Source organism: Plectrocnemia conspersa, unplaced genomic scaffold (assembly GCF_051122295.1).
Source record: "Plectrocnemia conspersa isolate PC_06_02 unplaced genomic scaffold, ASM5112229v1 ptg000008l, whole genome shotgun sequence".
Taxonomy (NCBI): Eukaryota; Metazoa; Arthropoda; class Insecta; order Trichoptera; family Polycentropodidae; genus Plectrocnemia; species Plectrocnemia conspersa.
In genome coordinates this window covers 17,981,021-17,994,672 of record NW_028277172.1, presented here as the reverse complement: position 1 = coordinate 17,994,672, position 13,652 = coordinate 17,981,021, and the positions used below count along the sequence as shown (strand labels likewise).

Genomic DNA, 13,652 nt, shown 5'->3' with positions numbered 1-13,652 from the left:
ATATTGTTTTAATTATATGTATTTTTATGTATTTAAATAATACAGTTATTGTTTTCTACCATCGTGACGCATTGGGGTAACCTGTTAGGTTAGGTTAGGTTTAAATTTATATAAATAAATAAATATGTAAAACTTCATGTCATATTTTCTTATCGAATCTTAATTTAATAACTACAAATAGGTATCAAGACACCAGACTGAAATCAAAATCTGGAAATTGGCATTATCTATTTTTTAATTAATTATAAACTCTTATTATACAGTAAAAATTTAAAAATAATTTCTTATATGGTTTTTATAAAATTTATATTTATTCACGCTCTTTAAATGTTTATTAAAAATAAAACTTATAATAAACAAAAAAAAATAATAAACGATAAAATTTGGTCAATAATTAAAAAAAAATCTTAATTAAATTCTAAATCATCGTGTAGTAAAATTTTTTTTAAATCGTGTTTTACCACTAATTAATAGTAACATATAATTATTTTGTTGCGCCCTCTTTACCCTTTAACGCTGCTAAAACTCTAATTATCTAATTGGCTTCGTGGCAATCACTTCACACAAGTTTTTGTTTGCTCGTCGAGTTGTGCAATCGAATTATTTTTTTAATTATGGCCCAAAGACTTTTTTATTGGTATACACCATTATTTTATATCCTGAAATATTTTTTTAATCTCATCTTCACTACATTGATCAAATTGATTTAAAAAACAGATAAAACATCTATGAAGTTCCAGTCTTAATCTGCGCCCACGTGCTTTTCCATCGAAGAAATGGAAAAGCACAGACAATATTATAATCCACTTCCTTTGAAGTGGATACCTTCCATTCCAAAATATAAAAAGCACCCCCAGATTTCTCATTTTTCGTTGTATATTTCGCCACCTTGACGAACATAATGCAATTGAATAAATTATTTTACATTTACGTCTTTATCAGTTTCGCAAATACCCACTTGTAATATTCACGGCAGTTTTGCGCCTGTTCGTAGTATTATTAGATTACTAAGGATTGTTATTTTTACCCTTGACCCGATTTTTTGTAAGTATTTGAATTGATGATTGTTTATAGTCTACAGACATAATCGATATCCTAATTAACGAATACACAATGATAACTCATTTTTAATTTCAGAGACAATAATAATTGTATTAGCATTAAGATTTATGCTATGCAAGTTTCTGCTAGAATGATTTAGCTATCATGAAATTATCCGAATTTCCTCTGTGTGTGTATAATAACCTACTGTCATATTTTATTAAATACAACAATGCTATTCTCACGCGTCATAGTCGATTAGGCGCATATAAAATGTGTTCGTGTTTATATATGTTTCAAACTTCAAAATAATACAGGTGGCATTTGGCTTACCGCACACCTGGAAGTTTATTTTTAACTCGCGATAAGACGATAAGTACACCGAGTCTGATGGCGCTACACTTATCAAACTGTTGCTCGCGTTATTTGTTCGGAGCTGAAAGCTTTTTTGAACCATGTTTATGCAATCTATACTTGTTCTTGTTCAGAATTTTCAGAATTTGATGGAAAATGCATTTTTACCGCTGTTGCGTCTGGAATGCTAAACAGACGGAGCAGATACATATTATGTTTATTTCGGCGCTGGTGGTTATGTCTCTTCGATCGCTAGAAACTATAGAAATAGAGCGCAGAGGCGTCGATTTGTTATTCCTTTGGTTATTTCCGACATTTATGTAGGCAGGGCGGTGGCAAATTTAGACGTCTCGCCGACAATGTCAACGGCGTGGTTAATGTTATTGCTCAACAGCTGGGAATTGTGCGTACGAGTACGCAGGTGGTTCGTATAATCATTTGGGAATATTTCTAAACGTTTCGGACCTTGAAATGGCTTTTGTGCGAAGTTATGTGAACCCGGAATCGTTCAGATGCATCTTCAGTATTCGCGAATCTGCGCATCGCTCGTAACGTTTCAAGTAGTATTGGTCGGAACGATAATCTCCGTCGATTGGTTCCGTTTATTGGTCGGAATGATCCCTTGCTAGTAGTTAGCTCTGTGCTAGTTATTAGCGATGCAATGTGGTGTGATGGTAGATAGCGTTGGATAACTTTCTGCATTCCGCGAGAGCGCTGCGTTTTATTCGGTTGCTGCACGCTATGCGTCACGTATAACGACCGAGAGCTGTGTAGCACTATCAAGATTGGATTTGTGCAGCAGCACAGATATTGCTCGGCGTTTCGATAGATAGCCACTTTTGAATCTCGTTGAATGATCAATTGAACTGCCGCTTCCGGTTGTGCGATTGTTAAAAGTGAACGCTAAAGATATTTCAGTATCATATCTTGACTCAATTACACGGCTGGTAAATACAAAAGTATCATAATATCAGTTAATGGCATTATTTGCAGCGCTTCTTCCGCGTTATGCCATAACAAAAGCTTACATTGTTAATAATTCAGTAAATGCTAAATCTCACACTAATAAGATTGTATATTATATCACTGATTATACATATTATCATCAGTCTCAAATAATGAACCAACATAAATTGTTCGTGTGAACCAGATTTGCTGATAAATCAGTAAAACTAGAATCAATAACAGGCCGTGTGTTCGCGTCTATGCGAAGCTAGTACACATTAAATTCAACGAACACAAGCGTATTATGATAACGACGATGACCGTGGCCGAGACAATGGGTCGTAAGCGATTTGCAAATTTGCAAAACGATCTCGACACGCCGGCTGGCTGGCTGAATGCTCCAAAACGCCACTAAGTAGCAGCAGTACATAGTGGCGAATGCTCCTTGTCACTCGATACTGTTGTGTGTCCGTCCGTCCGTCCGTCGTGCTCCGTTGGCTTTGTTTTGTGTCCACGTCGAGTCCCGTTTTTCTCTATTTTCCCTTCCTCGTAAAGGTCATAGACACCTAGTGCTCTGAAAGTCTTTTCAGAAGCCACACATAAGTGACAAAAACAGTTTTGGACCACTCTGACGGTCGCTGATCTAACCGACCGATTGCCTGTTCATCATCGTCTCATCATAATAGTGAGCGATCATCACATTATTACAGCCAGGTTAGGTGCGTGCACGCCTCGCCCGTTCATTGTGTTTACGTTATGTTGTATATGTGTCGTGCAGTAGTAGTAGCAGCATGTACTTATTTTTTGTTGAACTCATTCATCGAAAATTTATTTTTACACGCGAACCTCCGAACGTGAGATTTTTCCGTATCGCGTCCTTTTTTACACCCACTCGACGTTAACAATTACCTCATCTCGTTTCGATGGATTTAATGCAACTGCGCATGTGTTCGATGCATATCGATTTGATTCTTCGACGTCGACGGTGACGGTGACGTTTTCTCTCTACAGTTCCATTATTTTGTATATATTTATGTGCTACTTATAAACTTTTACCTTATATAATAGAAGGGTTGACTAAAGAAACTTGTTTTAACGCGAGTTCTTTTTCTTTTTCGAACTATGCATGACAATTTAGGGATCGTAACATTGGAATTGAATATTTTTTTTCAGTTGGGAAGAATTTATCCAAAAGTTGAATAGACCCATAACATATGCACATATGGATCCAGCAATGGAAGATGTTTATGCTATATAAACATAAAAATATTTTTTTGATTGTTTTAATAAATAATATAACCATTTCTAGACTTTTAATACATTGCGTTTGGAGAATATAAATGTTAACTTTATTCGTGGTCAGGTTATTAAGTGATGGGAGTGTGGGAGATCTCATTGTATGTTGAATTTGATTTTTGAATTTTAATAAATTCTTAATACGTAGTTTCGGGTTCGTCGCCTAGTGTTTATACAGAAGAGATATTTTGATATATTTAATAGTTTTTACTTTAACAAGTCATTGGTGTCATCATATCATCTCTGGATATGTTAATAAGCAAAATTTCCGCATATGGGACAAAGAAAATTACCATTACATGTCCAAAAAGTGACTGTTTGGTGCGAATTGTAGTGAGGCGGCATCATTGCGCCTTACTTTTTTTGAAAACATTAAAGGTTTGACTAACCGATTATTTTTGTCACTAAATCGAAGATATTCAACGAGACACATCGTGTTCAACTTTTCATATTTTGCGTGAAAAGTTCATTATTTCTCTTTTTGGTGGCGTCAACTGTCCGTCGATATCATGCAATTTAACTCCGTTAGATTGTTTTTTGTGGGGATACACAAAGAGTCGTGTCTACGCCGACAAAACCGTAATGTCAGGGCACCTAAACATCCGCCAAGTTCTAGCCGAGATACCGCTCGAAATATGTGGCCATTTAATTGATATTGTTATTCATAATGAATTAAATCCATCAAATGTTCGATTACTAATAAAAAATGTGTTTTTTTTTATAATAAAGTTTGAAAATCAAAGTTGGATCATCCTTTACTTCATATTGTACAACAAATTTAATCACGTTCGAGGGATCCAGTGGTCTCGTCACGCTGAACGAGGGCTGACATAAAGAGAGAAGCGGCTGCTCCTTGGTGGTTTGGAGTTCGAGTCCAAATTGTATATTTCTGAATGAATTTCTTATGTTGTTATTTGTAAAAATAAGACTTTTTCTGAGGTCCTGGTATTTTTTTTCATACAATAATTTTCTAATATGAATCGACGAAATTTATAAATCATTGAATCCTGATTTTAAATCATTGTTTTGAAGGGTTAAAATCAAGCAAAAAAAGACCGTATGCATATTGTCAATTTTTTGTGTTTGATAATATATCGATTAAAGTAATTACGAAATCTATCTCCATTCGAGAAAGTTTCATAAACTCAGATTATGAACTGCCCAAATATCAGAAACTTTTTTGTTTCATAATTTTTATGAAACAAAAAAGTTTTAAATAATAGTTGAAAGAAAGCCAACAATACAGTGGACGAGTGAAAATGCGAAAGTATTTAAATATCAATGTACATGGAAACGATGATGAAATGATTAGTTTCGGTTTAGTTAGAATTTTTAACTCGTGTTATGTTACCCAATGATAAAGTAGAACACCATTTAAGTTTATTTATTATAGATTAAAAAAAAAACATATTGGATCAACCAATGATGGGGCGAGTATAATGCTCAAGTTTAGAAAAATATCACTCATACTTTTTGGGAATAATGAAAATGAAGATGATTAAAGCGGAATTTAGGAATTGAATAGAAATAAATTTAGAATTGGGCCGAGTTTTTTATTAAAAAATTTGGATTTTCTCAAACCATACACATGGTCATGAAGATATTATGTTCACCCACTTTTTGCTGCAACGACGATCTAGTAGAGGTGTATGATCAACACAATGGCATGTGTACCTATAAAAGCATCCCCAAAGTTCAGTCGTTGCATTATTAATTGGTACATTCATTAGTTTTGTTTCTCACGCTCAGTGCGTCAATTTCACTAAATAGCTTCTAGGCATGATGGGTACGTGCAGGGTGGTCTAATTTCTGGACACAACTGTGTCTCTCTATGCTGGTTCTTCGTTACATAATCTAGTGAGTGATGCTCTTTGAATGCTGATGTGAGCAAGTGTCGATTATTTTATACCTTTCTTTATACAAAGCTTAGACGAATGAAAGAGACTTGTTTGGGCCATTGCCTGTACTAGTAAACAATCCCTCTAATAGCAAGTCTTCCGGGCGGTCTTTTATAAGCAAAACCATTGTAGTCGTTAAATGACACGTATAACAATACTAAGTGCACGAAATCTTGCCAATTGTCGAACAATGTTTTAGGGTTGTTATTTAAAAATCGCTTTTCTCACTACCTGCTCTGAATGTAGCTGTGACTTTATTAAAATGATTTTTATTTTTAATAAAAAACATTTTATGGGAATTCTCGATGGATATGTTCTTCGAGAAATGGTTTAAAAATTTTCTCGAAAACTGACACTATTTCCGAGCATTTTGGCTTTGTTTCATGAAGTAGCTTGTTCCGAGATATTATAAAATTTGAATTTAAAAGATTCTAAAAATATATATAATTGAGGTTTTTAATTAAACGACAACTACTAGTTATGGTAATAGAAAGAATGTTAGATTAATACTTGTTGCCTGAGTTCATATGTATTTGTTGACCTCGACACGTTTTTCTATTAATTTTCTCTTGACTTTGACTCGCCACATAATTCAATGATGTTTGCATGCATTAGCTCAATGTAATATTTAAGTTTTTTCCAACTGCCAATAGCATTTATGGCTTATGGTATACGCGCGTAGGTTTTCACGGATAATGGAATAATAGCGTCGATAATTGATTTTTATATTTCATCTACATTGATTTTCACCTGTTGCTTCTTAACTTTCGCGGGCCGCGCGTTTTTCGGCGACGGGCCGTAAATAATTTCGACCATTCCTCCGGTTTCTTCCCTCCCCGACACTCTGGCACTCTCGAGGCATTCTGCCAAGAGTTTCCACTCAAAAATAACACTTCCCCGCCTATAAATACCGCTTTTGGGTGACACTGTTTGATTGCAGATATCGACTCATTGTGGAATCTGTCGCGGGGTCGAATGTCCTTTCGCACGCAATTGCGGACAATCAACAGGTTTTGCCGAATGAATCCCACGCCGCTCTTTGGATCGGCCGCTCGCGGGGGCAGAGTACCATCATCTCGTCATCCTTCGGCAAACGAAGGCTCCTTTTATCGGCCCAAATTGCTCTTTACCTTCAATCGCGTTAATTAAAGAACGTGCTCGACTAATTTATTTTCTTCTCTTCAGGTCGACGCCGCCGAGTCTGCGCCGTCCAATTTTCGAAACGGTGACCTCCGACATTGACTTTATGGCATTCTGAATCGCCTTTGATGTTTACGGCTCCGTAACAGCAGCCGCGACCTACCGCATGTGCGGCTAATCGCGCGTTCAACTATTTTAAGTCATTGCCACTTGATGGAACTGCTGCCACATAATTTTCCGTTAATAGTTCAATTTACCTATTAAACTGTACATTACATCTAAGAATTTGTACTTCAATATAAACCATTATCAGTAGTATGAAAGTTTCTATCCTTGTTCTTCTTGGAATAGGATATAACCTTCTTCCTGTTGATCATAAAATGCGAGTGGCAAAAGTGATAATGGCGCTTATTATATTTATATTTTTTAGAAAACTCTTTTCTATGGATATCACTTCAAAATTTTCCAGGGGGAGGGGCAAAAGTTGGCCAGTCAGAGTTCGATTTTTAAAAATTAAATTTCGATTTCAATAAGATTCATGGTATTTCATTAAATGTCATGCATTTTTCTGTCCAAATTCAAAGAAGGGAATATACCCCCCCTGTCCACCCTGAAATCACGTCCCTGTTTTTTTTATGTAGATTTGAATTCGGTGAAAATTGTCAACGTCGTCATTCTATGAAATGTGTAATCCGAGAATGCTGCGCTTAGTACCTGTTCAGCTAAAATATACGTTGAGCCTTGTATTTTTATGCAACTGCTTTGAAACTGGTAATTGATACCAATGGCGTAGTCATTATTTTGCCAAGGGGGGGTTTTTGTCAAGAAAAAAAAGCAAGATAATTTTATATTTAATTTACATAAAATGCCGCCAAGTGGGGGTTCATACCCCCCTTCGCTACGCCGCTGATTTTGTACCGTTTAATAGACGTCCGCTTGGATACGCAATATCATTTGCTTAGGCCGACGAGAAAAACTTCGTTTCTTATAAAATCCCAGGGGTACGGACTAATTAATGTTATGAGACTCTTTTAACGATTATGTATGATCCCGACATTTTTATAAAAAATACAATAAAAATAATATTTATACAGAATTTTTTTATAATTATTACAGCAAATTTTTACAACCTTACAGTAATTGATATATTTGTATTATTTTCTATGTATTGTTTTCTAAGCATTATTTTTCATTATGAAGGAAATCAAATATCTATTGTTGATAATGTTGATATACTCATACTATAAAGATCAACCTTTGTCAGCTTTGTTATATTACTTTTGGTGATCCATGTTCGTCTTTTCTTATTTATGATTTACACCAACCTTTTGCTTTATATGTATGTGTAATCATTTATTTTTCCCCGCTATACCTTAATTTGATAAAAACAAATGTATGTAATGAAATCTGTGAGTGTAAACAATTTCCTTTTCATAAATAATCATTTGGTAGAAAATACATTTCGTCCGCCTCGTAATAATTCCGTCCATATAATTTTGTACCTTTATTGCTTCCAGTTGTTTTAAATTCGAATCGGGAAGTTTTGGACGTGTTTCCATTAAAAAGAACAAGGCGAAGTTAATTCCTATTACGAAGTAATTTCAATTTTGATTCGCCTCGGAAGGTTGATGCATATATACGTTCTTCATAAATATAATATTAAAAACATAAACAAACATTGACGCAGATGATCATCATAGCACTTGCGTAATTCAGAGTGTGGTGAGTTTTCATTGATAAAACGAAGCATGTGCACATTCTTGCCGCATCATCTTGAACAGAAAAAAATCGGAAACAATGACCGGTAACGATGACAGCACACATTTACCGATATCCGGAGCTAAAAATATTTATTGAGCGACGGATAAGTTTGCGAATTGTTTCTTCTGTGAGAATTCGTCGGAAAACCGCCGCCAAGTTGAACTATTATTACACTATCGCACAATAACGCGCGGAGTGGAGTGATAAAAATAATACTCGTTTCTCTATCGTCGCGGCGCGCTCCTCTATTTTTAACTTTATATTATTTATTATCGAGCGTGCCGAGTTTATTTATATTTTGGCTAGAATTCAGAAAACGTGATTGGCGTTAAGGTAAAATGGAGACGAGGGAGTTCACGATTTTTCTCCGTTTGCCTTTTCCCGGGAGTCACGCGTTCCTCTTCTTTCCACGATGCGGATTGCATTCCTATCTCGAAATAATAATGCACGGTTCCATATCGGCTGTGACGCTTGTTATTGCGGCTTTTGACCATTTTGAAATGCGGTGTTCTTAGGAAAAAAAAACGCTTGTCTCATTCAAGTGACATTTGCAGGATTATATCGTAATTTCCCGTTTTTTATTCAATAAAATAGAGCATTTTTAAACTGTCTGAATTAAAAAAATATATTATTCTATGAAAACATACTGTCTTATTTTATACAATACAACAATATTATTATCAATTGAACGGATTTTAAACAGCTTTTTATAATATTAAATATGGACTTGTTTTATTATTAAATTTGATTATGAGTAAATTATATTTCGTGGTAATTTACTTCTCTTCGCAATGTCTCGAAAGATGAGCACTTTTCACGCACATTTGTGTAATCTTATCAATGTTTACGTTAAAAATTGTAGCATATTCAGTAAATAAATGTAAGGCAAACATACTGTAAGTAGTTTATATTGCATGTTAATAAGTACTGCTGCAGTAAAAATGTATTTAATATATGAAACACTATTTTTAGAAGGACACTTGTAAAGCATAGTTATTATCAGTGTAATACGTATGAGGAAGTAGTGATTCAATATTGTAATTTATGTGTGACGGTGAAGCTATGGCAAAAATGCTTTTTAGGGTTATCTGTATTAATTCAGATACTAAAATCGATTTAATTTCAAATCATGTTTTTTATTGATTCGTTTGCAAGCGACACGTTTATATTTTATGTCACGTTAACCCTGAAAGGTATTACTGGTCTTGATTATAGCTCAAACATGAGAGTCGAAACGTCGAACCCTTCTCAAAAAAATGAGTTTATAATATTAATAACCATAATAACAAGCTCCGTGATAAAAAACTTTGTATAAAGATGCGGTTTCCTAGTCCACGTTTCTACTATAAATAATAAATATAACTGTTTCTGAGTTGTAATATCGACCACTATTTTTTATGTCAACACAAATGTTTCCATTGCGTTAACATCTTATCAAACGGTTTTTTGCAATAACAAAAAATTTTTTTTAACATCGTTATGGTTTTATTCTCAAGATTTTATGAGGTGTAAGTATTTAATTTTTCAAATTAGATCAGTGATAAGAACTACAATTTATGTAACACGAATTAAATTTTATATTTTTCTCAATTGCTTTCGTTTCGTGGTTTTCGATCATCTACCATTATTAGGAAAGTCATTTGGCTATCACTGTTTCACGAATTTTGCGATTAAATCTGCATTTCGAGAAATCGATAAAAAACAAGTTGTAACGTCATCTTTTATCACCGATTTCCCCAATTTGCAGTAAACATTTAATCAGCAAAAGAATCCATATGAACCATTGTGTCAGAATTAGTGATTGCCATATAATTATAATTCCGATCGATCACCACAGACCATGTTTTCCTAGATTTACATAATCTCACTGATGATTAAAATCAAGCTAGGTCGTACATATACAAAATCTCTAACAATGAGTTACACATTGAACAAAAAAAAACATTGATAAACATGTGTACTCTATTATGTACTGTTTTACGTAACCGTCAATTTGAAAATTAGATTGCCATTGATAGAATATTAATAGCATTATTCGAGATTTTTATACCTGAAATGTACAACATGGCTAGACTTAATAAATTCAGAGCAAAAGATAGCCAGTCAGTGTTTTTTTCTTTGATTTAATCAAGATTCATAGTATTTATTAGTATTATGACATATAATTTTAACGTCCATGTCATCCACGTCAAAAGCTCTTGCCGTTGCAGTGAAAACGCTCAGTTAATTAAGACTTTTTTGTAACAATCTTACGACTTGAGTGAAGCATATCTAAACCGAATTTTACCAATAGGAGAGCGCAAAAAACAATTACCCCTTCTCAGAAGACAAAAATTCACGTCAAAAGCAATAAAATCGTCGCTGACACGATTTTATTGCCTTTGACGTGAATTTTTGACTTCTGAGAAGTGATAATTGTTATTTCACCTTTCAATTGACCAAAATTCGGTTTGAATATAAGATTAGGAAAATCTAAGAAAACATAATTTTCAGTGTAATTCCGATATTTATATTGCCATAATTAATTATATTGTTTGCAGAAAACATTTTTTATTTATTTATTAAATACAAATCTGACTTCATGCCTCATAATGAAATATAACAAAATATTTCATACATTTACTATATGTCAGAAACATGCACATATACTCGTATACAACAATATACACTCACCTAAATTTTGTTTTGAGAAGTAAAATATTCAGAAATAATTATTTAGAGATATGCGCCATCCCACATAAATCGTCCCAGCTTCTCATAGCCATAGCCGAAAACATCATTATTTCTTATAACCATCCTTTCTGACATCCTGACTAGGGATTGCAATTATACAAAAAAATTCAATACCGATAAAACCGTTATTGAAAGTTTCCGAAAGAAAAAACATTATTATTTTTTATCAATTGGTAATAAAAAAAACGAAAAAAATGTCCATTCATTCATAGTCGAACTGAATGCTTTATTGTTGGATGTTGATACATGCTTGCGAATTTTGCAAGTCAAAGAACGAGTCAGAACACTTTCTTTGAAGATATAGTAACTATTGCCGTCTTCATATTTTTTGTGAAATATAATAAACAAGCAGGTCAAATTTTGACTTTCTGACATTCGTATGTCTGTTTATGCATATTTTGTGTTTTAAATAATAATAAACTTTTAAACAATCTACCTTACATTCAGGTACTTCTAAAAATACTTTATACGCTGATTCTTTATTGTGTTGTTTACGACTAATAAAAATCAATAAGACAAAAAACTTTTTTGTCTGATTTATTGTTTCACTTTCATTCATTTTTACTATATTGTAGGAAAAAATATTTTTGAAAATACGGGAGGATTTTTTTTCTTTTGGAACAATAAGTCTAGAAAATCATCGTCTTTGATCGAACGCTTCTGGATGGTTTCTAAATTTTAATATCAGGATCTAGAGCACCACTCGCCATTTTATTCCATTGAAATTCCTATATTACTTGTTATTATTGGTCAGTTACGATTTTCCGAAAGTTAAAGTGACAAGCGCTCCACATGTCCATCACTGTCGCCATTCCTAGGTCCTTGACGAATGTATTTCTGGTTAAAAAAAATTTTGCCTAAACTATTATATAAGGGAATTCTTACGGACAGGATCTGGAAAATGTAACATTAAGACACTTGGTAATGCTGAAAAGTAGTCAGTTGCCAATAGACCACTTCCACAGATTTTTCAGATATTTTTGTAAACAGAGCTGTCTTAAACTATAAATACAATATATTTGACGTTCTTCATCACAATAACGTTTAGGAACATTTCCATTAAAATCTAACGTATTGTAAAATTGCAATGCAGATTATTTAACTATCACCAAAAGTCCCAAAACAACCGTTTATGTATTGTATATAATATATACAATAAATAAATGGTACTTGTAAAATTCCTAGAGAGCTTATTTATTAATAATAAAAATATACCAATATATTCATACTCGGAAATCCTTGATTCTTGATTACCGGAATTTTTTAAATCTATATAGTTGTTCAAAGTATCGAACGAACGTATCGATTCAAACTATCTTATGAGGAAAATATGTGGGTCGGTTGTCACTTATACCAAAATTTAAAATCTTAAAAACTGAACAGGTTTCTGATCCCCTCATAAAAACGCACGTATCCCACGAGCGGCGTCTTAATGGAAATCGCTTTCGTTCCGCGTTGTCGGCGATTTTTAGTAACATAGTTTTTTTATTCGTCTTCTTCTATGTAGCGATAATACAGTCTGATAGTCAAAGGGAATCTGCTTCTTTCACCGGCCGAACCGGCTCCGGCGCCTAATTGATTTCGAGATCTAGAAGCGATGGATACTCTCGCACGAACTGCTCGGAGCAACTATCGAGAACACATTGTAATTTATAAGTTATGTTGTTAAATGTAGTGTATAGTGGACAGCGTTCGCGCAATTAGTTGTACTCCTCAACCGTGACCTTTATCGTAGCTCATTTTTGACCACCTGTGTGCTTTTTGTGTGTTCGCAGCTCTCGCAAAACCGGCGTCGTCTCTCACGCTCAGACTCCAGAGGAGGGCGACCTCTGATGTCAATCTGATCTCTATACACACACGTGAGTTACTATTTTATTATTTTTTGTCCTGTGAAACGATTTCCGCGACACGCGAACACCCTTCTGACACTCGTGTCGCACGCTCAACGGATCGATTGCTTTCAGATAGGCGTCGTTTCAGCGTGAGAAATTAATCAATCGTAAGAATTTGTGTAATACGCTTACTTTCATTGTAGTACTTTGAATGAATCTAAAATAAAATGATTTTTCGTAAATCGGGGGGCTATTAACCCTTTGAGCGGTATCGCCGTACATGTACGGTGGTCGATCTTTCACTGTTTTAAGTTACCCCACATAGTTATATATGTATAAAAAAATTGATTTAATGTAAATAATTTATATAGAAAATAATACCAATAAATTAAAGAATACGAAATAAATTAACATAACAAAAAATATTTTATCTTGATTTTATAAAAACTGTTGAGAGTCTGTGAATTGATATAAAAAAATCCACAAAAGGCGAAAAATATAAAAAAAGCGAGTAGAGCCCACTATTCTTGCAAACTTCCCAACAAGTGTTTAAGTCTTTCTGAATTTTTTGCAATAACAAACGTTTTCTTTCTTTATTACTTTGTTAAAGCCATGGCTTTTATAAATTTCGCAATACAAAAAAAATCCAGTT

General features: G+C 33.9%; 1 protein-coding gene and 1 long non-coding RNA gene across 9 annotated transcripts in view; one reads left to right on the top strand and one right to left on the bottom strand.

Moving 5' to 3' along the window:
* mrj (DnaJ heat shock protein family (Hsp40) member B6 mrj) overlaps positions 1–13,652 on the top strand; it is an 83,271-nt gene that overhangs the window by 60,224 nt on the left and 9,395 nt on the right. For 6 of the 8 annotated variants that reach the window (XM_088189244.1, XM_088189239.1, XM_088189249.1 and 3 more), the window contains one exon: positions 12,944–13,027. The exons of the other annotated variants lie outside the window; for them this stretch is intronic. The gene's annotated coding sequence lies outside the window, so the exon portion shown is untranslated. The remainder of the gene's footprint in view (positions 1–12,943; positions 13,028–13,652) is intronic. 8 annotated transcript variants of the gene reach the window in all.
* LOC148233224 (uncharacterized) lies at positions 5,710–13,507 on the bottom strand. Its single transcript, XR_015810325.1, has 2 exons — positions 10,835–13,507; positions 5,710–10,754 (listed from the first exon to the last, which is right to left on the bottom strand). It is a non-coding gene; the product is annotated as an uncharacterized LOC148233224 (long non-coding RNA).